The sequence below is a fragment of the Mercenaria mercenaria genome, chromosome 7 (assembly GCF_021730395.1).
Source record: "Mercenaria mercenaria strain notata chromosome 7, MADL_Memer_1, whole genome shotgun sequence".
Lineage (NCBI taxonomy): Eukaryota > Metazoa > Mollusca > Bivalvia > Venerida > Veneridae > Mercenaria > Mercenaria mercenaria.
Window position 1 is genome coordinate 2,192,176 of NC_069367.1, and position 27,228 is coordinate 2,219,403.

The 27,228-nt window shown below is 34.0% G+C and overlaps 1 protein-coding gene across 5 annotated transcripts in view; it reads right to left on the reverse strand.

The window, feature by feature from the left end:
• The window catches only part of LOC123555179 (uncharacterized), a 202,738-nt gene that overhangs the window by 75,923 nt on the left and 99,587 nt on the right, over positions 1 to 27,228 (reverse strand). For all 5 annotated transcript variants that reach the window (XM_053547369.1, XM_053547368.1, XM_053547367.1 and 2 more), the window contains 2 exons: positions 26,020 to 26,094; positions 3,957 to 4,007 (listed from right to left, as the gene is read on the reverse strand). The gene's annotated coding sequence lies outside the window, so the exon portion shown is untranslated. The remainder of the gene's footprint in view (positions 1 to 3,956; positions 4,008 to 26,019; positions 26,095 to 27,228) is intronic.

The window sequence follows — 27,228 nt, forward strand, 5'->3', positions numbered from 1 at the left end:
ATCACAAACACAATCAATCATTTGATTAATTTCACAAATACAAGATATTATGTCACAAATACAGTCTATTATTTTCAAAGAAATATTGCTAGGATACTGTCCTGGTTTAAAGACAATGTTATTAAGTAACTTTGTCAAAACGTTCCTATAAAACCTTTCAAGAAATCATTCAACAAGTTTTATGTCATGCTAGATGTTCGTAAGTAATATCTTAAAGTGACATTGTCTATCGTAGAAGAGACAGGAACGACAGTAAACACGCTTAAGTGGCAATAAATCTTTATAGAACTGCTTAAATGCTTAAAATCAATACTCAGCGATTAAAACCTAGACGGCTCGATTGTTTAAAAGAAGTCAATCATTGCATATTCTGCCTATAAACAACAGTTGACGCGCGGACCGGTGAGAGAACACTGTGACGTCAATAATGGTGTTAAATAGCCGCAAGACACCCGTTTCGTTATAGGGTGAATGAAGTTTTGCGTATTTTAAACCCTTGTTTTAATGAGCATTTAAAAAGGAAAATGAACAATGCCACATTGTGATTTATCGTCTGATATTCCAAGATTGGTAATTTATGAAAACAAGTAAAATCTCATGCATTTGGGGGTAAAATCTTTGTCAGTGTTGAAGATGTAAACACAAAACTAACAAAGACAAAAAGGCAGAAACAAAGAAAAAAAATAGTTACAATAGCTTCTGTTAATCCTATTTTGATTTGGTAAGTTAATTTAACAATTGAGACTGCCATGCATCCCGAATCGAAATTTCATCAAAATTCGTTTGAAATAAATAGGGCAACTAAGTTTGCATTTCGCTGAAAACGCTTAAATCGTACTTTCTAATTCAATATAACATCTGAGTTCAAGCTAAAACTATATTATTGAACTTTACTGATTATTATTAAATTTAACGGTTCTGTTCTTTCAAACACATTCAGCTGGTTTCAAGACTTACATTTGAGCCGCGCCATGGGAAAACCAACATAGTGGGTGTGCGACCAGCATGGATCCAGACCAGCCTGCGCATCCGCGCAGTCTGGTCAGGCTCCATGCTGTTCGCTTTTAAAGCCTATTGGAATTGGAGAAACTGTTAGCGAACAGCATGGATCCTGACCAGACTGCGCGGATGCGCAGGCTGGTCTGGATCCATGCTGGTCGCAAAGCCACTATGTTGGTTTTCCCATGGCACGGCTCATTTCATAAAAAAAGAAACAATACTCTTAAAATGAATTTTTTATTTAACTACCTGTCAACTTCTACAATAATGTCTTTCTGACATTTTCAATTAACTGGCTCCATTACTGAACAACGTGTTGGTAATCTGCTCACCATAACTAGAAGCAGCAAAATACACTTAACATAAATCCTTCGCTTCAAAATAAATACCGTTTTAAACAGTCTTTTTGTTCTCATTTTTTGTTTCATCAATCATTGTAAAAATACCATAATTAATATAATTAATGAAAGAATAGGAACAAAACATCCACAAGAAAAAGAAAAAAAACTTCTATGTTTTGCTTGCCAGTATATTCAAGTTTCAAAGGTTCTTTGAAATTTCTTAACTGACTTTCGAATGCCACTCTAACAAATTAATTAATGCTGAAATTCTAGTTCTTTAACCTAAATTATCATGTAGATCATGAATAAAATATGCGATGTAAGTATCTACCAGAACTCTGACAGTTATTGTCTGGCAACGGCTTCATCAGCCTCCACAATGTTCTAATTAGGAAATCAATGGAGTGAAATTGTCTTATAAAATTACAATTATACAGTGTTCATGGTAGTTTGTGTATAATATAGTACCTGGAAACATTAAAGTGATACACAGATAAAATTGCGGATGAAAATTTTAAATCCTTTGAAACATTGTAGGAACGACATTTCTCACATTTTACTGACAGTTAAAATAGATAGGTTTCTTACTTTGAAATGTGGGCGCGCAAAATGTCATGCTTTGTTTAACCTTACATACATGTGCTCCCCTTTTCTTTTTATCTATTTTATTTTTTACTTTATTAACTTATTTTGATCTTATTCATTTTTACCCCAGGAAAGGTAAGATAGTTTGATGGTTAAAGTTTTGATTGGGCGATTTATCATATGTTTTCGCGACTTCATATATGGTCATATAGCACTACTACAGCAAGATTTAGTACGACAAAAAGGCCTCCTTCTATTTCCTTTACTTGATTCAGTAAAATAGAATAAGTAAATCATGACTCTATTTCTTGAAAAAAATACACGCTAAATAGTAAATTTTTCTCGACTAAAAGCAGCGTTTATTAAAAGCAACGAAACCATAAATCATCTATAATGAAGTAAATATTTTATGAAAATAAAGACATAGTTAGTAAATTAATAGACATGTCCAAAGAATGCAATCTCACCACTAACACTTACCCCACCCCACAAAAAAGGAAAAAAAGATCAAATAAAACACAAACAATACAAAACAAATAAACGCACGATTAAGCGACAATGACCAAAATATAATGAAACAGCCAGAACTTCAAAATATACTAAGCTTTGACTATAAAACTGTTCTGATTGTGGAAAACGCAGTTACACAACTAGAAAATGCTGTAAGATTTGATAACGAACTGTTATGACAGAGGAAAACTCTGCTGTACAACTGTCAAATGCACATAGATTTTACTACAAAACTGTTAAAATTGAGGAAAACGTTATGAAACAACTTGAAAATTGTATAACTACCGTAAGTCAATATAGATGAAGACAGTTATACGATACTTTCCAGATCAATTAACATCATGAAGAAATAATTGCTCTGTATAGGTTATCGCCCTGTCGATGCACGTCCATTCATACAACTTGCCTTATTACAATAAAATGGTTAACACTCCTATAATTTGTGGTTACTTCTCTGTGTACACTAGAACTCGATAGCAATAATTAAATTTTGCGGTTTAACTTACTAAAAAGGCACGTATTACTGTTTGATTTCATGTTTTTAAATCTACAATACATAATTAATTTAAAGTTTAAAGTTTGACATCATGCATAGAGCAATATTTGTGCTAGTTTGCTAAAGACGGGCGGATCTATACAGATACCAGTCCACGACTGAAATACTGCCAAGACTCAGGGCTTTCTCCGAGCGCTGGAAAGTCACCATATTACCTATATGTGTCAGTGTGACATCAAACCAAATATTTTGTACAGAAATTCTGTCGGTCCTTTGAGGTCATTGAGCACAAGCACACATTGCTCGTTATATATTTTTGGAGCAAGCGTGCCTTCTGTAATTTTGTTTTCCCTAAACAAAACAACGTATCGCTTACAACACGCATAAAAGAGACAAAAGTACTATACAATATACATTATACAGGGATAGCACATAACAAAACGATAAACTTATTTTCTCTTTTGCTCTATTTACATAAACCTTCTTTTACACACACACACATTTCTGTACTCGAATAAGTCATTTTCTGAGTCCATTTATAACCATACATATGCAACAAAACAGTTAAAAAGGGCAAACACGGAACGATGTTGGATTTCAGTACAAAAAAAAATGTAAGCCGGTTCGATACGGTATATTTTCCGCGTAAGCGAAAGCAGATATCGACTTCTTACAAGTAGTAAAATTTTGTGATAATTCCTAGAGGAAATTAGGCTAGAACTGGCCTTCAGTATGACCCAGTGAGAATGTAATATGGGTAGGTGCATTTTATTAACAGTATGGTTGGACGTCTACAAGCGTTACGTTCACGTCCACGGCGTGACACTTTGTGCAAAAAAATTACCATTGTTCGCAACTATTTCTCTGATATTTATGTCTTTGTACAATGTCAATAGACTATAAAATTACAAATTAAAGCAACACAACAATGAATCAAGAATCGGTATGAAACCAATGGGACACCTCCAAAAGTGTTGCAAAAGTGGAAAACAAGTGTAGCAACAATGGAAAAACACGAAACTTACGTGCAAGTCGTTCTATGGCTGCATCATTACCGTGGTCACTTATCTATGCATCTGAAAAGTAATAACAGAGTGATAAATACGTCACTGGTGCAGTGCAGATGTATATCAGGACCATAATGATGCCCAATAATTTCTTCTTCATTTTTTTTCTGACACGTTTTATGAAAATAAAGTAAAAACCAACTAAGATAGCAAACTTGTTCGATTGTTTTACTAAACGTTTACATTTGCTTTGTTTCTGTCCTTGGTGTTTTGCTCTTGTTCCTTTCAAAACTTGTGAAACGGTCTCGCGAAAAGGAATGCGGTGCCATTTACACTTCCAAGATGCAGTGTATAAACATTTTGGCTTTGATGAAACTTCAAACAGTTGTTTCTGTTTTATCATCATTAGAGCATACTCGATGGTCCTCTGGTAACATTGTCCGACTACGAAACCAGGGTTCGTAAGTTTGAGACCCTGCTTTTCCAACTAAAATTACTAACATTGGAAAAAGAGAGTTGTGTATGGGTGCTTTTCATTTGACAAAAATAAGAATCAGAGAAGCTTCTGGAATAGGAACGTCCTCTGTATCTTGCACTACCCTCGCACTAGAATTACTAATAATCTTCCGATGGAGTCGCCCGTATGGGTTTCCGTTGGCGGCTATAAATAAACTTTCAAACAAACAAACATTATTTGAGCGCAAGGTTTGGCTGCGGCTAGTTATAACGATTATGTAGCTGTACTGGTAACAAGGTACAAGAAAATGATTTGTCAGTTATCTAAAGTAGAGCAATCACTATAATTTAATCTCTGAACGTGAATTCCGTGATAAAGCTAAAATAAGAGTGGTCATAATTAAATTATTTAGACGTTTCTGAAAGATATCAATCAAATTTGGGCAGCACAATGTGGGTATACTGAAGCACACTATTCATCAAATAAGAAATTGCTAAAAAATTACGCTGACGGAATGGTAATGAAACGTAGCCTATCAGGTCAAGTTGATATTCATGAATGCTAATATTTATTCACGTGATCAACAAAACGTTACTACGGTTACTGCAATATAGTGTTTTATCATTTTTTTTAATTCAGATGCGAAGGAATTATATGATGAGGCGCTGCCCGAGTGATATGATAATACGCCTTTGTTGAAAGACAATGGACATCACTGTTTGGAATAAAGTACTTCGATTCTAACAAGATATAAAGGACTATCATTTATATTTCAGACGACGTCAACAAATGTTTGCTTGTCTTGTTTGTTTTTTTCCAACACGCCGGTTATGACGTTTGAAGCTATTACGTAATACACAGTAACATCGTTCCATATTAGCATAAATTTGATCTTCTGTTTAACGTCAATATTGTTCAATACGTTGATGTGTTATTTCAAAACGTAACTATGTCACCATCATTGGTATTTGCATCTCAATTTAGATCAATGTTACATTTAACTAAAGGATATATTCATCCGATGTTTTCGCAAAAAATAGTGCATTATAAGTGCTATATACTGACTTAGATATCTCTAGCTTTGTATAACTCTGGTAGACAATTATATCTACATGTACGTACGAGATGACAAACGAAATATGAGAATAGTGACCTGACGTGTCGTCTGGACACTATATTTAGTACAGATATATTTCCGAGAACATTGTCTAAGGACATTATGAACTCAGACAAACTGGACACATTGAGGTCAAAAAAGAGATATATAAACCTTCACCCCATCTGAAGATATATAAATTGTGGTAAAGACAGTTTTACACAAAACGAATAATCCAATTTGCCAAAAGAGCAGAATCTCTTGATGATGGTGTAGCAGCGCAAATAAGGCAAGACTGAACAACAAAATGCAGGCCACCCATACATTGTGTGAATGTATTTGTGAACTATTAGAAAACGGGCGTTATTTATTTTAACAAAGGGTTCATAAAGTTACTCCAATATATGTCTGTAAATAATGTGGTTTACATATATGTAAACATAGTACATGTTTACACAATTTTTATTGGTAGGGTCATATATGTATTTTAAAGCATGGACATTTTCACCAATTGATGTATTTTAAAATTTATTTAATTATACACGTAGATGAATTGTACATGAACGATCAATCAACCAATCAACCAATCAACCAGCCAGCCAATCAACCAACCAACCAACCAATCAACCAATCAATCAATAGGGTGCCAATGCGCAAACATGACAAATAAACACACACATATGACTAATAAGGATACTCAGGTATTGGCTCGCTAATTTGTCCTTATGTTCTGTTCGTCTCTTTGAACCCGCACGCACAAGCGCAACAGCATTTATCTTTTTTTTTTTTTTTTTCTTTTTTTTTCTTTTTTTTTTTATGGGCATATATTTTATTCCACAAATCACACACATATAATAACATACAAGCTCTATGGCTTTTGAAAAGACTACATTAACAATGTTTGTTATGGAACTACTTAAAATATCATAACCTTACATACTACCTCTTATTAAATTTTTTATATAAAGACAACTAAATTTCTATATAGACGTAATTCTCCAATCTTGGGCGGAATACCATATTAATAAGTATTCTAATGGGTAATTAACCAAAAAAGGTACTGGCTGAATAGAGATCAATGCAAACACCCATCAGACTGCACCATATTCTAAGGGGTATTTACCAAAAAAGGTACTGGCTGAATAGAGATCAATGCAAATAACCATCTGACTGCACCATATTCTAAGGGGTATTTACCTAAAAAGGGACTAGCTGAATAGAGATCAACGCAAATAACCATCAGACTGCACCATATTCTAAGGGGTATTTACCAAACAAGAGATCACAGAGTGATCTTGGCGCCCACCAATGTGCCATTTTTGAGTGTTCCAAATTTCAAGACTTACTGACTAGCTCAAGGTCAAATTTCATTTCCGTACACAACACTGTGCATGTGGTCCAAATTCGAAAGCTGTAGCTTGAGAAATGTGAAAGTAGGTCACTAGATCAATTTCAAGGACGAAATGTGAAAGAAGGTCACTAGGTCAAAATCAAGGTCAAATTACACTTCAGAACACAAATTTATGCATGTGGTCCAAATTTAAAGCCTGTACCTTCAAAAATGTGAAAGTAGGTCACTAGGTCAATGTCAAGGTCAAAGTTTGTTTCGGTACACAATCCTATGCATGTGGTCTAAATTTGAAGCCTGTAGCTACAGAAATGTGAAAGTAGGTCACTAGGTCAATCTTAAGGTCAAAGTTCATTTCGGTACATAAAACTATGCAAGTGGTCCAAATCTGAAGGTTGTAGCTCGAGAAATGTGAAAGTAGGTCACTAGGTCAAAATCAAGGTCAAATCTTATTTCGTAACACAGAACTATGCATGTGTTCCAAATTTGAAGCCTGTACCTTCAAAAATGTGAAAGTAGGTCACTAGGTCAATGTAAAGGTCAAAGTTTGTTTCGGTACACAAAACTATGCATGTGATCCAAATTTGAAGGCTGTAGCTTGAGAAATGTGAAAGTAGGTCAGTAGGTCAAAATCAAGGTCAAATTCCATTTCGGAACACAAAACTATGCATGTGGTCCAAATTTGAAGCCTGTACCTTCAAAAATGTGAAAGTAGGTCACTAGGTCAATGTCAAGGTCAAAGTTTTTTCAGTGCACAAAACTATGCACGTGGTCCAAATTTGAAGGCTGTAGCTACAGAAATGTGAAAGTAGGTCACTAGGTCAAAATCAAGGTCAACTCCTGTCAAGGTTCATCTTGCCACTCAAAACCATACATGTGGTCCAAATTTGAATGTTGTAGGTTATTGACAAGAAGATTTTAAAATCTTTTCCCTATATAAGTCTATATGAACCATGTGACCCCCCAGGGCGGGGCCATATCTGACCCTAGGGGGATAATTTGAACAAACTTGGTAGAGAACCACTAGATGATGCTACATTACAAATGCCAAAACCCTAGGCTTTGTGGTTTGGACAAGAAGATTTTCAACGTTTTTCCCTATATAAGTCTATGTAAACCATGTGACCCCCGGGGCGGGGCCATATTTGACCCTAGGGCGATAATTTGAACAATCTTAGTAGAAGACCACTAGATGATGTCATATACAAAATATCAAAGCCCTAGGCCCTGTGGTTTTGAACAAGAGGTTTTTCAAAGTTTTTCCCTATATAAGTCTATATAAACCATGTGACCCCCGGGGCGGGGCCATATTAGACCCCAAGGAAATAACTTTAATCATCTTGGTAGAGGACCACTAGATGATGCTTCATACCAAATATCAAAGCCCTAGGCTCTGTGGTTTTGGACAAGAAGATTTTCAAAGTTTTTCCCTATGTAAATCATGTAAATTATAGAAATAAACAAAGGGCCATAACTTACTAAAAAATTGTTGAACCAGTCTGATTTTCAGGGGGACACAACTAGGGTACCAATACACCATTCTGACAAAGTTTGGTCAAAATCCCCCCGGTAGTTTCTGAGGAGATGCGATAACGAGAAATTGTTAACGGACGGAAGGACGACGGACCACGGACGCAGGGTGATTTGAATAGCCCACCATCTGATGATGGTGGGCTAAAAAGTACTAGCTGAATAAAGATCAATGCAAATAACCATCAGACAGCACCATCTTCTAAGGGGTATTTACCAAAAAAGGTACTGGCTGAATAGAGATAAATGCTAAAAACCATCAGACTGCACCATATTCTAAGGAGTATTTACCAAAAAAGGTACTGGCGGAATAGACATCAATGCAAATAACCATCAGACTGCACCATATTCTAAGGGGTATTTACCAAAAAAAAAAAAGGTACTGGCTGAATAGAAATCAATGCAAACGCCCATCAGATTGCACCATACTGGACGCTGTTGGCTCCACACCCGCAACCAGTGTAGATCACAATCAGCCTGCACATCCATGCAGTCCGACAATGCTCTACACAGCCAGCAAAGGTAAAACCAACCGCGCCAAGCTAGGCAATGGTTAAGATGTAAACCAAAAATATGTATTTTCAAGCAACCAGTAAGGGAGATACTAAATTATAAAATAAGTTCTTTACTATTAGACATTAATTTGTTATAAATGGTGAAAGGAGAATGATAAACATTAAAGTTGCTTTTATCTAAGAGATAATAGTAAAGCATTTCAAACTAGGCAATTTCCATGTTACTTTTGACAGATCTTAATGTTAATTTTTTATGAATATATGTCTACCCAATTTTTACACAAAAAAGAACGGACAACATACATACACACATAAACAAGACAGTACACTACAACAGTAAAAGGATACCACTACTTCTGTCAATTTATGATATAGGAAGACATATAAGGGCGAGAAAAAAAAAACACATAAAAAAACATGTTATAAAGGAGACAAGATCAGTGAGAGTCTGTTGCAAGACTCATTTACAAAGTAAAATGGAGCCTTGAACAAGGTGGAAAACAAAAAGCAAACTATAAGTACTGGAGGTGAAAAAAGGGAGAAAAAAATAGATGAACAGAAAAAGTTCAGTGCAGCGCTGGAAAAAGATAATAGACTCTAAATATGTAATTAATCTCTATTCAAAAGCAAAGAAGCATATTCACTCCATACTTCTCTGAATTTATTTAATTTATTATCTTTTTTGGCATTAAACATCTCTGTCTTCAATAGAAATTCCACTTCGGTTCTGAACATCACTATATTTGGAAATATATTATTCATTCTACATTTAAATATTGTATATTTAGCCACTAAAATTAGATTTGTTGTAGCTTGACTAAATTTTTCATTTCCCAAAATCACATCCACAATAGACCAGTTTGTATTTAAATTGGTACATTTTTCCCTTAGCCATCTTTTTACATCATTCCAAAAAGCAGTAGTAAATTCACAGTCCCATAGCAGATGTTTTATAGTTTCACTTTGTCTGTTACAAAAACTGCACAAATTATTGTTTTTAATGCCCATTTTTTCTAACAAAGAGTTTGTTCCTAGTATTCTATGGTTTATTCTGTACTGGAACCACTGCAACTTTGAATTCTTAGTGACAATAAATGGGAGTCTATATAGATGACCAATTAAAGTTAACATTCAGGTTTAATTCTTCACACCATTTTCTATTAGAACATGGAAACTTACTAGATTTTAGCAGTGAGTCATAAATAAATCTACAACCTTTCTTCTTACTATTGACAATTTTGACTGACAAAGGTTGTACAGGACTGTCTTCTTTTTTTGCATGATGAGGAATTCTCAGACTGTTAAGAAAACTTCTAATAGATTCTACAATATTTTGATATTGTAGGAAATTTGTGTTTATATTATGCTTATTAATAAAGTCATTAAAGGACAAAAAATTTCCATTTCCATCTAAGAAATCATTAACTAAAATAATGCCATTTCTTACAAATCTTGGAAAACAAATACTTGTTCTTCCAACTTTAAACATACTGTTATACCAGACAGGTAAGGAGCAAAATTCACTCCATGAGTTTGGGCATTGTAAGCTCAATTGTGTGAAACCTATGAACACATCTTTCCAAAACATGTTTTTGACAGTAATTATTTTATTTTTCAAAAAATCATTTCCATATTTTGTCAAATCTTCCAGGAAAGGGTATATATCTTTCACTAGATTAAAATATTTAGTATTGTAATTAAGGTATCTTCTAAGCCATGTTATCTTCAAAGCTGACATGAAAACCTCCAGATTTACCATTCGGAGACCTCCATATTCATATGACTAAGTTATGATATTACGTTTTATTTTGTCTGGGCCCCCAGACCACAAATATTTGAAAAACATATTTTGAATTGTCTTGACAATTTCATCACTAGGGTTTGGTAGACTCATAATGAGGTGGTTTATTTTTGGTAATGCTAAAGTCTTAATCACCACATTTTTGCCAATTGGAGTGATTTTTCTTTTTGACCACTGAATAAATAATCTCTTAATTTCTTCAATTTTCAACAGCATTTATCGACTGTTACAAATTTTAATAATGACTGAGCACACTTCGTTCTATTTTCACCAACCTTAAAGTTATATTTCATTTAAACGTATTCCTAAGTTTCAGTGAAGGTTTTAGACGCTATTCTTCTAGTTGTCTTGATGGGCAAAGAGCACGAGACAGTATCAGTAAATTCTATCTAGGATTTTTTTTCTTTTGTGCGATTTACTGGTGCCAAAACCTATTTATTTCCTTAGAGCCAATATAATTTGTAGTTTCTATTAATGAATTTAATAAAAAAAAACAATGGAAACACTCGAAATGCTGACTTGATACATACTGATGATTGATTATAAAGGTCATGCAATTTAGATTTTGATCTGAGACGGGTTTAGTTTATACTAATTTGTTTTAGCTCGATTGTGATGAAAGCTTCAAGTTAATTGGAATCACTTTCGAGTCCGCTTCCTGGAAAAACTAGTACTGTTGTCATATGAGACACCGGTGAGTCTCGAACCTACGACACCTGGATTAGTTTGGGTTTTACAGAGTACCAGCTCAGTATATGGCGCCAAACAGGACACTTATATCTCATTTACATCGAAATAAGAGAATAAGGTATGGACTAAAAACTTTTCTACCTCTTGGAGCCTTACTGATAAAGCAAAACCAAGTGTTTGGACCCTATTTATTACATCTCACGATCATACAAGGGAAAGACAGTGAGTTTCAATTTTCTGCAAATTTCTCTAAAACAAATACATAGCTAAAGTCTATTTCCATTTAATAATTACAGTTTTCACATTACATCAATGATCTAATTTTTTTTTCAAGATTACTAGATTATATATTTCGCTCTTCATTAATAACAATAGAAAACAAAAATCTAATGGATCTAATGGACCCTTGCAGACTGGATTAGATGTTTCCATCTACAATGCAGTGAGTACATCAACATAAATTGCCGTAAAATTGTTATATCCTTTCTCTTGCTGATTTATTACATATATTTTGATACTCACTCGCACAATTCTATTAAACATACTAAATTCATGCTCTTAAAATGAAGAATTTAATTAAAAACCTTGCAACAAACCACGTGTTAATGTAATATATATCTAATTGACATTTTCTATTTATGTTATTAAAAACACTGTTACAGAGTAGAAAAAAAAACCACGCGTAAATTTTCAGATCACTATGTTTTTAAATGAAAATATACATTTATTTTGGAGCTAGATAAAATCGTCTACTAAAATCTGAATTTCTACTTAACATGTTTCATCAACATCAATCGTGGTATTTCCTATACAGAGGAAAGTATTTCAATCTGCCCACAGAAAAAAATGTAAAAGTAGTTACGATCTAGTATTATGTAGCTGGTTGTTTCAACGAAAATTATCATGCGTTTTCTGTTCAAGTACCTAATTAGTGTTTTAACTAAATTGCCTCTAGAATCGACTTTTTTAAAAAACTTTTACTAGGAATAAGGGAAAGATCTTTAAATTACTTTTTTAAAACTTCTTGTACTTTAAACCAATTTTTTGAAACAGTAGCTAAAAGGTTACCAATTTAAAATTGCCCTTTTCTGAAATCCCGAGATAAAAAAAGAATAGGTATATTAAGGAAAAGGAATAAAGTATACCAAACAAAAAAGAATTGAGTATGAAGTCTAACGCTATGTTATCTAGAACACTGTTCACCAGGTTGCAAATCGTTGCAATTAAGTCAAGTTTGAGTTAAAATGTCTCATAGAATAGCACGACAATGCACAAAAGAGAACGAATATATAAACCATTTATTTTCCGGAAATTCGTTATTATTGTGAAATTGGGCTCGGATATTCCGTACGAACTGCGTTTTTAACAAAGCAACGGGCTTTAAATAATATGAGATAATCACATGTCATGACAGTTCTTGGAAACAACACAATTGAGAAATACGTTATTTATCTAAATCTGCCATTTTGTATTTTAACAGTAATTTCTGACGCCACATGTATGTACATAACATGTACATAAAAGTATCTTAAATACTAGTTTAAACGGTTGATAAAATAACACGTCTGAAAAAAAATACTAAATTAAAATGTGACGTGAAATTCTAAGAAATAAAAACATGTATTAATTGTGAAACAGTCAAAAATGAAGTTGCGTAAGCACTCATCTGCACGCGAACAAGTGTGTATACGTTTTCACCTTAAGGATGCTCATTCATTCTTTACCCTCATGTTACCGCTGGATGTAAACGATATCCTATACTTGTGGTTGGTTCTTTGTGCACAATAATACTTGATAAATCAGATCGGTAGTCTTACATTACCAAAACAGATTCATCTTGTCTTTTTAAAATTCTGATCATTTCATGGTATTTTAGCAAACATTTTGGAAAATAAAATAACATGACCATCATTTGCGGTGAAATGAATTAATCAAATGTCTCTCTGGGTAACAAGTTTATATGTCTATATGCATTAGGTTAAAAATAGTACATGCTGTAAACATGTACCGCTGAACACAATATAAATGTGTACTACTGGAAGTGTTTTTTTTTCAAACAATCGACTGCTATACTTCATAACATTTAATCACGAATGTAGCTCAACAGACACAATCAGTTCACATATTTAGTGAAGTTAAACATATTTGAAGAGGATTTTCTACATTTGAAGTCAACACCTAAATACAAAATATTTTAGTGAAGAAAGCCATTGGATATCTTTAACAACAGTCCGTTATCTAGTAACAGAGCTCAATATACTCTCGCTCTTACCAGCTTTTCAATTAGTTTCATTTTCAATTACTTTCTCTGCGTTATTTCGCATTTATTGTAATAAGAATCTGATATTGTTAAGGATGTTACCTAAACATGCTGTTTTTATTCCTAGATAAAAAGCTCTTAAAGAAAGATGACTTTTGCCCTCGATTCAAGAGTCTGTTAATTTAATGTTTAATTTCTATTCTAGAAATTGCTTTCTTCACGTATCAACAATGAAGAGAGATAATATTCCTGTTAACAGTTTCATGTAACAGTGTATTTTATCACTTAAATACATTAATATCATGTGCTTTTCTGTAAATTATTGAATCAATACAGAATATATCTGGTTATGTCACAATAAAACAATTGCTTCTGAAAGGGCAAATAGTGTATAAAGCCGTTCGAAATGCATGTAAAAAAGATAGTGTGTTTGTTTTGCATGTAAATGCGCATAAAAATATCTTTTACATGCAAACAATATTTGAGATGGTGGTTACCCATGAAGAGAAGTGTTTAGATCTCACACAAATACTGTATATATGATTGACTCACGATGTCATATGATATTCAAGCGATATCACGGATGTCAGAACTTTTACACAAAGTTTTAACACAGGACGAAATCGGACTGAAGTTGAACATGAAAATCTTTATTCCAAACAAAGGCTTCAAACCAAACTGCAGTCCTGAAATGAATTTGTAAACGCTGGAACTCAAGCTGAAATTGTTTAAACCAATTTACCATGCAAGTAATAGATAAATAGTGTCATAATTACAGTTAAACATAAAACTTTTGCACTAACTAGTATTCAAGACGAAACAAAAAATATGCAAGCACATAAACATTTTGTTTAGAAAATCAAACAACAACAAGATGTTCGAAACATGAATATTAAGGACAAAATAAGCAATTTTATCGAAGTGATGTCCTCTTTCGAATATTTTTGTCACTACAGCGATTTAAGGCTTTGGATGTATTAAATTTCACAAGTTTAAGTGTGAAGAGGATTTAAGCTTTCTAGGAAAAACCGGAAACACACATTACTAGGAATTTAAATGGTTTCATTTTGCATATATTAGAATTTGATGTTACTAAAATTATGTTGCATGCACATGCTTGAAGTAAACGTTGTATATATAGATGAAGGATACCTTCAAATGTGACTTTGACCTTGTCTTCTGCAAGTGGAACATGAACTCTGTAAGTCAATTTGATGAGTAGAACATTCAAGGTAGTGGACCCGTAGTTACAATCGGCATTCTCCGGTCAGTTACGTACCCACCGAATGCAATTTCGGCACATTCCGGACAATTACGTAATCACCGAATGCGAGTTCGGCACTTTCCGGACAATTAGGTAATTACCGAATGCGAGTTCGGCACTTTCCGGACAATTACATAATCACCGAATGCAATTTCGGCACTTTCCAGACAATTGCGTAATCACCAAATGTAATTCCAGCATTTTCCGGTCATTTACGTATTACATTTTCTCATTCCAGAGTTGGGATGACCCTTATACGTAGCGCAAATTTATTATCAAATGCAAACGCAACGGAAATGAAATACTTAACTTATTTTTTGGCAGTTCGTAGATTAGGAAATGCCATTCATTTTACTGACAACAATGTTTATGGGTTAGAATCACCAGGTTACAAAATATATACATTTAAGGTATTTTTGTTCAAATTTAGTTAATCCGGTATATACCGGAGTCTGTAATATATCACGGGCGCGCCAACTCTGTATTTAGTCACAGCCTTTACGTATTTACCATATTTCGACATTCTCAAACGAATGATGCTGAGGGTGATCTTAAAATAAAAACGAGCTCAAAAACTATCTAGTCTATAGCAAAGCAAACGAAGGAAATTGAATATTTTTCCTAAATCACTAAACTAATAATTATCGTGTGTACAGGTTGTGACCTAGGAAATGCACTTTCATGTTTTGTTGTCATATTACAGCAGCAAGCAACTGCACCCTATTATTTGCGGTTAGTTCTATATGCAAACGCGTATTTGATATCTTTCATTTGTGGTAACATATATCTGAAAAACGCAGATACATCTTCCATTAAAACTTTGTGATCATTTCATGGTATTTAAGCATATTTACACGCATCAACATTTGCAATGATATATATGCACTTCAGTGCGGAACAAATATATCTTTAAATCAAAGAAGTTTTACTTTTTTGAATTCTCCGATTCATATAAATTGTATATTTAATGAAGCGAAAATGTCTTTATCTTAATGAAGGAGAATTACTCAGCATTTCAAAGGAGGATATGATTTTTCGTGTTTAGCTAGAGAGGGCGCGTATTTGTCTTTTGACAACCTAAGTGACATTATATTATGTTCACCGTATACTTTTTCCAAGTATGTTTTAAGTGGAATAAAAATATTTTAACAGAGACTTTGTTTCCTCTATGTGCATAATAATGTGTATCTGAAATACAATGATTTTATCATCAAGTTTTGAGTTATGTTTCAGTCAAGTTTATCATCAAGTTTTGAGTTATGTTTCAGTCAATCTGTTTTTATATTACCCCTTAGAACAGTAAGAAGCCCAATACAAAAGCAGAAGGAACCTTGGATAGAGAGAAAGAAGAGGTTCTGGCACATCTAGTGAATAAACGGCCCAGGGATAACCCTCGAGCCAAAATCCTCGGGTTAGTGAGAAGTTCATGTATCAAGAGGTCAAAAGTCATACTAAAGCCGTTTATTTACCTTTTTATATACATTATTTTATGACGTTAACGTCAAAACGCGCTAAAGTTCTGCAAGGGACCGGAAGTAGTATGCCAACAGCATATTACAAGCACATGTACTAACATCACTTCAGCAAGTCATATTGTATTTGTGTAATTTTAAGGTAACTGTGTTATTATTTGTAGTAAGGTAAATGGTAAGCTTCCATAAAGAATAACGTATGAATACAAGTCATGTCTATGGAATATGTTAGAGGAGACTTTCAAGGTTACCGAGAGTGTCAGCTGTGCACAAGTAGAATATAGGTATGAATATGGATAAAGGCAAGCACAAGAAGTCTCGAGGCCAAGTTTTAACTTGTCTGTAAACAATTCGCAAGAAACTAGTAATACAGAAAAATAGTCCATTTGAAGTAGCCTAAGTTGTGAACAAGGTTGATTAGAAAGTCAAGGCCGGCGAAAAAATAGTAAGTTTACCATATACACCTGCTAAAGAAATATAAAGAGAGAGAAATGGCAAATTAACATCGTTAGGTCAGTGAAAAAGGCTATAAAATTTCCAGTTACAGACAGAAGATGATAAGCTTTCAAACAAAAATTAACTAAACGAAAGACATAACCAAAAAAGTCTTTAAATATTTCTATCGTACATGTAGATCTATACCGGCAACAATCTTTATTATACTTTTCACAAGAACAGGAGAGCTTTGGATCACATACAATGTGGTCAACATTATATGAAGATGTATGTATGCCGAAGCAGAAATTAATTGTCATGTTTTGTTAACTCTATGATAATATTTATTTAAGTCTTCAGAAATGACGGATCATTATCGGTGCATATCTGCGAATGATTGACCAATTTAGAACAGAAGCCACAACCATTGTACAATTATCTAGATCTTTATCCTCAGGAAACAATTCAGATATTACATCGAAATACAACAACATTACCCACTAAAGTCATAAAATCTGTCAATTCCAAAATAATGAAGTTTCTATGACAACATCTCTTCTGCATTATTGATAATGTTTAGCAAATAAAGAAGCTCGGTTAACCTCATATTGCAGCCTTTCTGTAAAAGTCTTGCTGGGCGTTATTTAATTATCTTATATTTTCTGGAGAACCAACCCAATTTATCTTCCTATGAAACAAAGCAGACCGAAACTGTGTGAAATAAAGCCAAAAAATCATTGTTATTGCGTCACAATTATTACGTCACAGCGTCAAACCTTATAGAGACGCGCTGGAAAAGAAAATCACATAAAAAAGGCAAATATTTGGTGGATGTCATTTAGGATGCAGATAATAATCCTGGGTAGGCCTATTGTGTTAAATCCATTACTTTTTGTTCAGATGCTTACTACTAGACCACGCCAGCTGTGCCTTGTGATGCACCTTCGCGTCTGAATTCACTTTTTGAGTAAAGAAAAAAAAGAATTCCAAACAATGAGTTATTCAACGACAATTCCCTTTCTGAGTAAAGAAAAAATGAACTCCAAAAACAATGATTTTATACAAGAACAATTCAATGTTTGAGTACTAAACAAAGGGTAGAATACAATTATTAGTATTAAGACAATGGGTTTCCAACCTACAAGGCTACAGCATCAATTTTCTTGTATTAATACTTTTTTACAAATTCTGCTTTATACGTTTGCTGTTGTAAATTTCTCATCAAAGTGGAATAAAGCCATTACATGTCGTTACAAGAAGGGGCAAGAGAGTACTCCGTCGCTTATCTTAAACTTAGAACATCCCAATGATTGAATTATTGCAAGTGTACTCGGTGATTTAGCTAAAATGAAAGTATAAATAATTTAATTATTTAGAACAGTTAGATTGATATGAGTGCAATCTAGACAAGACTTTGACGCTATTATCGGAGTGCGGTACTATCGGATAAGAACTCTAAGGTAAATAAATCGCTCATAGAGTGCTAGCATACATAGGAAGCAAACAGATACAATGTCTTCAATCATAGAATAATATTTTTTTATCTTTTATTTTTAAAGGGGCCGATGGTATTACACCGTTTATTATCCGCAAATGGTATGAAAGGGGTAGGAGAGGCATCCACCTATTAATCTCACACTATAATTTTGTAGATCTAGAATATAAAGAATAATGTTTTCATTATGGGTCACCTTGTTTATGAAACATGTATATGTATTGTCATTAAGAGTTCCGTTATAGACAAGCCTGCTTTCACATGTACATTTCACAAGCAGTACTTAACAATTTCAAGAAATTTGACAGCCCGATATTCAGAAATACAGAATATAACTGAACATTGATATCGACTGGTTTCCAATTGCGGTTAAAACTTGGAATATCTTTACTTGCTTAGAAAGAACGATGAAATCTATGTCCTTGGGAAATATAATGATTATTCAAATTTACAATAACAAAAACATGTGAATGCCTCACGTATGCCTCTACTGCTTTAACAGCACTTGCACTCGATACATATGAGCCGCGCCATGAGAAAACCAACATAGTGGCTTTGCGACCAGCATGGATCCAGACCAGCCTGCGCATCCGCGCAGTCTGGTCAGTATCCATGCTGTTCGCTAACGGTTTCTATAATTGCTATTGGCTTTGAAAGCGAACAGCATGGATCCTGACCAGACTGCGCGGATGCGCAGGCTGGTCTGGATCCATGCTGGTCGCAAACCCACTATGTTGGTTTTCTCATGGCGTGGCTCATATATACTTGTGATATCTTAAGTGGGAAAATAATCAGGTACAAACATTAAGAGAGATGTTTTTTTAACGGCAATTCCCACAGTCATGAAAAACATTAAGGATGTGATAACTTTAAGAAAAAAAATAAAACGCCGCATTTAGATACGAAAAGTTTTTGCTAGCTCATTCGTTTCACCTGAGCACTCCATAGTTTTAATCCAATTTCCTTTGTTGGAAATGGCTTCCGATACTTAACTGTAAAACAACTGAATATAAAATCTCTAACGCAGCATGTAGACACATAAAATATTTTGTTAACAACAAAACAAAGGATTCAAATGTCTATCACTAACGCAACAAAACGAACTTTTATTTACACTATCAGCAATAACATTTAATTAAATCTTGGTGTAAATATTTCAGATCATCTCCAATTACATAATTAGTATTGCAGACGTCATTGTAATGACGACGAGTCTAGTAACCCTTGTTACATGTTAATAGTTTACAATTCAGTCCTTTCTTCCAATTGTTTAAAGTAACATTATCTCATAAGGTACTGTTTCATATTAAATTTTCTTCAACATAGGCATAAAAATACAAAATTAATTCTGTAATAATGAACATTGTATATCCAAGATCATGTCCTACTATAAACTCGTCTACGCTATCCAGCCGTTAACTACGACACAAAGTAAATAATTGCTACGGCATTTCTTGGCTATAACTCGACCACAAAAAGATAATTGTGGTCACAAACTTGATTTAAATATTACAAATCGGCTATTTTGTCCCCGTACATTAACATCCAATAAAACATATTAATAAATAGTATTAGAGTGTCTTCCATGCTTGAATTTGTTAATGGTCAGTTCTGAAACACATTTTATAAAACACTGTTGTGGAACATGAATGAAATTTCTATGAAACATTTAAAGGGTACAAGATCTAGCTTTTAAGTGTGAAACTGCAAAGAAAAAGGGGAATACACAAATTACATAACCAATACTCCACACGCGAACATGTGATTGTGCAGGCTTTTACCTCTGGGATGCTCATTCATTCTTTGGCCTCATGTTACCGCTGGATATAAACGATACCCTGTAATTTGTGGTTGGTTCTCTGGCACAATAGTACTTCATACATCATATTAGTGGTTTACCTTACTTAAACAGATTCGTCTTGTCCATAGGCATCTTATCATTTCATAGTAATACAAAATGATATGGCCATCATTTGCGGTTTAATATATCACTCAAGAGCGCTTTTACATCAATACTCCACACTACCAGCCTAATACGGGTTTATTGCCAATGGTCAGGTCGGTATATCTACCAACAGTTTATTGTTAGCTAGCTACAAGAAAATGACAACTTCCCAACATGCATTAGAGGTGCAGGACTAATCATCAAAGGCAACACCGACCTCCACACCGAGGTTTGCCTTGACGATGTGTTGTGCCCCATGCTACTGAGATATGTCATATATACAGTTAGTATGATAATGAGAACATTGTTAAGTTTAGTACCACAACAATTTTGATATCAAAGAACAGTACTTGTGAAGGGGCAAACTTTTTCTTATGGATGTCTATGTCCAGATGTAGAATATTTAAGGGCTTAAGGTATATCAGAATGGTCAATGGGATGTATCAAGCCATCCAGAGACACGTGTACAGCCAGTAATAACGCACAGAACATGTCAGCTAGTATTCCTCTGCAAAATGATTCTAAGCTAGACCGTCAAACCGTAATACATTCTAGTAAAAGTCTGCAAGTGACGGCATTACGAATTTAATAGATTTTGAGTATCCAATATTTCTAAATCAGCACAAGTAAAACGTTTAATTCCTTACATTAAGATATACACTAGACTTTAATATTATTACATTGGCAACAAATAGTGAGAGTTTGGTAATAATGAAAACTTATAAATCACTCCAAGGCAATAATCTGCAAGATCAGGTCCTAAAATGCCAGGACAATATAGTTTTATTAATATATGTCGAAAACAATAAGATCACTCGAAATGCTGACTTGATAGATACTGATGATTGATTATAAAGGTCATGCAATTTAGATTTTTATCTGAGACGGGTTTAGTTTCACTTTAAGGCAATAATCTGCAAGGTTAGGTCCTAAATGCCAGGACAGTATAGTTTTATTAGTACATGTTTTGCTAAAATTGTTTGGAGACGTATATTAAGAATTTATTGAAACTGTCTTTGAGAACATTACTGTTGTGAAGTTGCCTTGATTTTATAGTATGACAGACCAACACGGGAAGCCATCTTCATGCATACTTAAAGAAGGTTGAAAATGTCACTGACGAAAGTTGATTGTGTAATTGGTCATTCCAAAAGTTGCATGTGTATCTTCTGTATGACATCGATATAAACGGCACTTTCATGTTTTCAAAATGAAATTTAATGACTCATCCGGTATCAAACTACACTGCTCAAAACATTCCATCATAACAATTTTTTTACTAAAATATTTGTTTTAACTACTAGCTCCTTGTTTATTGCAAGGCCTTGGTATGGTAACCACTAAGTCTCAGTCGTACAGTTAACAATTTACAAAAACGTTTGTATTTCTAACTGAATTTTAAGGCACATTTACAGATGTATCTAAGTATATACCGTATTAACAAATAATTCAACTCGATATAATTTATTTCAACTAGCACATGTATAAGTAAATTACAAAACAATTTACATGCTATATTCCTTAATGTAAAGTGTACATATTAAAAACGACTCAGTTTAATTCTATTATGTGAAACTGACTATAGTTTATCTCTATTCTAAATATTCCAAAGAGTGCGCATGCGTATGCGGATACATCACCGGCCTTCAACAACTAGAAATCCAGTTGTTAATTCAATTTATCATGCAGGTAATAAATATATGGGGAGCTAAAGTCAACCATCAAATCTTATCTTTAATTTAAATCCTAGACGAAAAAAAAATGAAGCGTTAGCACATAAACATATTGTCTGGTAAATTAAACTAAGCAGAAAGTACGAAAATAGGGAAATTAAAGTCTCCTACGACTTTCAAAACAAGAAATTTTGTTGAAGTGGTCTCCCTGTGAGTTCGGTTCTTCTTTACGAGTGGAACTCTCGGCTCTAGGTTCAAAACGCTTCTTTAAGAATATCTTCACCATATAACCAGACACAAAAGCAGTGAAACATCAGTTGTCATACTGACCCTGGGTTAAAACATGGGTACGGTGGGTCATATCGATGGGATAAACATTCATCAAAAGTTTCATTAATGTCCTTCATGGGGTTTGGAAGATGTGAAACGCGCACTGTTCAAAGACCATTTTTTACCATTAGCTGTGAGTTTTACCTTGAACTTGTATAAATGAAAAATGTTCTGGTAAAATTAACATTCCACCCAAACGTCCAAAAAGTCACCTAAGATGTTAAGAAGATACAAACCTGGCACAAAATTGAAGTGAATGACGTAACGATAGTTTAGTTTAAACATATGTATTCCACATATACGTACATATAATTATATAAACTTGTATTACATCTTATGGACAGGATTAGAACGAAAGATAATTTGTCTTATAGAGTTCTACTCTGACCACGTCGTAATGATAGAGGAACGGAATAAGCAAAAGCTCTATCCTACATCTTCTTCCAGTAATAATGTTTTGAAATGATACGTAATTTAAAAAAAAAAAGAAGAAAAAAATATGGATGATATGAAATGTTATACAGAAACATTAAAACGTAGTTAGTTAGTAAAGTTGTATATATATATATATGAGCCGCGCCATGAGAAAACCAACATAGTGGCTTTGCGACCAGCATTGATCCAGACCAGCCTGCGCATCTGCACAGTCTGGTCAGGATCCATGCTGTTCGCTTTCAAAGCCTACTGCAATTAGAGAAACTGTTAGCGAACAGCATGGATCATAACCAGACTGCGTGGATCCATGCTGGTCGCAAAGCCACTATGTCGGTTTTCTCATGGCGCGGCTCATATATGCACTGTGCCTCGTGAGCCACATCTTGTAACAAAACAAAAATGAAATTAATAAGGACAGTGTTTAAAAACATATTATGTCATAAATCTTGGAAAGTACTTGGAAATTAAGAATAATTGATAAACAGTTGAAATGTATATTAGTTCTTGGAAATAACAAGGAAGTTTTTAATATGAAACAAACATTCGCTTGTGTATCAATTATATTTCTAGGAAATGACTCGCTAAGGTATTTGAAATGAGATAAATTTATTTATTTATTAAACAAAAGCTGTTATTATAGATGCACAGTCTGTCTTGATATTATCAAATATCGAAATCCAGGAAGAAATTACCCACAAGAGGAAGCAATTGGAACCTTTTGTATGAAACAGTTATACGTATATAATGTGGGTTTGTTAAAAATCGCGAAGTGTTTGTTTTTGTTAATCCTCTTGGATATTACATGCCGTATTAATACTGGCTCCATTTCATTTTGGAGACGAGTTGCAGAAGCAGTCAACAGCACTTCCGAGGCGGTGCTAATGAACGCGAAACATTAAAAAAAAAAAAAGAACTAGATATTTTAACCATATTTCAATATATGCGCAATACGGTTCTACTTAGAAATTATTCTACCAATATAGAGACAGATTGAGCTAGCTTTATTTTTTTATATTGCATAAAGCTAGACGGTTAAAGTTGTAGATGATCGCGAAATAAAGGGACAGCCAAAAACATCCGATCTATAGTGTAAAATACTAAGGAAATTTGCTCCAACCGTCTATGACCTGTACAAATTGTCACCTGGGCGGTGCACTTTCATTCACAATTGTGAGATAGCAATAACAAATAAACACATCCTATAATTTGCGGTTAATTATGTATGCAGAAATTGCACCTGATACCTTTCATTTGCGGTTCAGCGTATCTCAGGTCCGTCTCCCTTTGAAATTTATGATCATATCGTGATTTTTAAGCACAATTACAGAAATCTGTACAAACATATTTGCTCGTAGTGATATATATATATTATGCATCTCAATGACGCAACAAATACCATTTACAAAATGAAATTTTATTGATTTGAATTCTCCCGTTCATATAATTTTAAAATGCATCTTTAATGGTGCGAACATGTCTTTATATCAGAAGAGAATTATTATGTGATTTCAAATGATATATCACTTTTGTGTTTAGCTATAGAGGGCACGTTTTATAACTTTGATTATATTAAGGACAAAATATCATTTTACCGGAAATTTTCCCAAATGTATGTTTATAGAAAACAAATAAGACTTGCAAGCGAGACACCCATTATGGCTGAATATCCAGCAGGCAAAGCCTCTCCAAGGCGCAACCCACAGCACGTGAATGTGCATATTACCAGCACTCATAGACAAACATACGCCTAAACAAAGACAACACAAACACACGAGGACAAATTGAACAATTAAAGGAACACAGTGGAGCACCGCCTTGGAACGGTCAGTGGAAACACCAAACTGATGAGCTCAAATAGGTTTATGGTGCGTACATAATCTCGCTGTTGGAAATAGAGTGATGTACCAAATGCAAGAAACATACGGATAAGTGGTTCGTCCAGAAACTAATTAGGGGAGAGAGCAGAAAGATTGCTTTGAAGAATGCCAGCGATACTCAGGTAGAATACAAGTACATGTACCACCATGATAAAAATGCAAGAACGAGAAGCTAGAAGACAACATTTTGGTTCTTCCACTCACAACGAACTAGTGTTACAAAGAAAGGTTCATTTTGAAGTAGCTGAAACAAATTTGATTACGAGAAGAAAGAAAAAAAGTTAAAAACCACAGGTTGCACAACACGATACAAATGAAGATGTAACAGGCTTGATTGAGACTGTTCATGGGCGGGTAACAAAGTCAATGTCTTAGTAATACAAAGTAAAGATGAGGTATATATCACATAAAAGGTCTGTGCAAGTGAAACAGATATAAAAGTCGACGAAAATTACGGTGAAACGGTTGTAAAATGATAGGGTGTGTGCATGACATAAATGCAAGAAGCATTTTTCGTATTACAAACTACAGACAGGCTCGGTTTGATTAAGCCTGTTCACGGACGGTAGCGGAAATGCAAGCTACTGTCCACGCATTCTAGCCCCTGGTTGAGTAGAACTCAACATCTGCACATATTACAAGTACCAAAATAAAATTTAGAGACACCCCCGTGTGTTTTCATACGGTGGTGTATGATTTTGTGATTATACATTTCGCGATGTTAACAATTTAACTTCTCTGAAAAAGAAGCTGGTTTACTGTACAACATGTCGTATAAAAAGCACATATGCGATAGGCAATTATGATACAATGTAAGTAACAGAGGCTGTCTGAGAGTGTTCCTCAAGGAAATCAGTCTAAATTGGATCTTAAATACACGAGAACTCCGTTCTGTAAATGAGGGCATTACTGGCTTAACAGAGATAACAAAATGCGAAAATGGACATTGTTAGGTGAACAAACATGGCAAGTGGCCAATTTTTGTCTGAAAAAAAATGTAGTCACAGACATATGGCACTTAGCTTTCCAATAAAACATACGGAAGATATAACTTAAAGCTGGTTATGATTAAACTCGATACATGTAAAAAACCTTCACTTTTTGTATTGACAGATCAAGATAGCTATGGATTCCACAGATGCTGTCAATAGATGTGCAGCAGACGACATGTGTTGTCATGGTTTGTTTACTGAGATTATGATAATCTTGTTAAATTTCTACAAAAGATAGAACTTTATTGGTGAACATCTGTGAATGACTGTCCAACGTAGAACAAAACTGCCTTCAGTAAACAATTCTCAGATATTGCATCAAGGTACAAGAAAACTTTTCACTGAAGTCATAAAAAGCTGTCAATTCCAACGTAATGTGTGAGTATGGCAACGGGTCGTGTGCAGTATAAAGCCAATACCTCATGATAATGTCTGGCAAATAAGACAAAATAAGCGTAGAACTTACATGTCAGATACACTGATGGAGCTGCATGTCTGTACATATAATCTTTCTGGTCACTACTCAATAGCTTCTTATTATCTGAAAAGAAAATTGTAAAATGATAAGTAAATGTTTAAATTTGAACGTACGATTTGTATTATATGCTAAGTCTTATACAAACATAGAATATCAACATAAAACATGTGATTGATTGATTGATTCTGTCTTTGCAACCAGTGCAGATCATGATCAGCCGGCACATCCGTGCAGTCTGATCATAATCTGCACTGTTCGCCATTCAGTCAATATATTTTTGCTAAGCACCCTTTTAACAGTTAATGGTACTGTCCAAATTGAAAGATGGGCAAGTTTATTATAGAAATTTAGCAGAGCAAGGGTTAACATTGATCTTTCCTATATATACTTGCTCTGGAAAGCTGGTCCTAATCCAAACGTAACAGAGTTTAAACGTGTCGTTACTACAAGGAGCACGAAAGTATCTAAAATTAGACCACCCCCATAATTTGATCAGTGCAAGTGTACTCCGTAATTTAGATAAAATAAGAATGCCCATAATTTAATTATTTAGAAGGCCTAGATGGATAACAATGTAATTTAGGTAATAGTGTGACGGTTTCTCATCAAAGACGAAATTGTCGGGTCCAGAAATCGGTCATGGAAATGCCAGGAAACATAGGAACCAAATATGACGTTTTGAGAAATGTCTTTTGATATAAGAAAGATCCATTGATAGTTAACATCGTTTTAAGGAACTCCAAGATTGGTATCAGGTACTTTTTCAATGATTACTTTTGAATTTTCGCCTAAAAAAGTAATCATTTATATTGCGATATTTTCCATATTTTGGCAAATTTTTTTAATCAAATTTAACTTTATATGCGGATAGGTTGATAAAAATAAACTCTCAGGATATCTAAGATTGCATAAAAGCCACATTCCTTGCAGAAAATGTAAATTTATAAAAATACAGATTTTCTTGATTGTGATTTTGACCGATTTTTACGGCGGAAATATATTTTTGGATATAAACGTGATTTTATTTGAAATATTTTAAAAAATCATACCACCATCATCGCCTTTATATCCGGATTTTGCAAAGTAAAGCCTCAGATCACGATAAACCTTGTTACGGATCAGACGGCAAAACAACAGGAATATTATCAGTTACTAATCATTGGAAATAACTTTATATACGCCATCACGTATAATAAA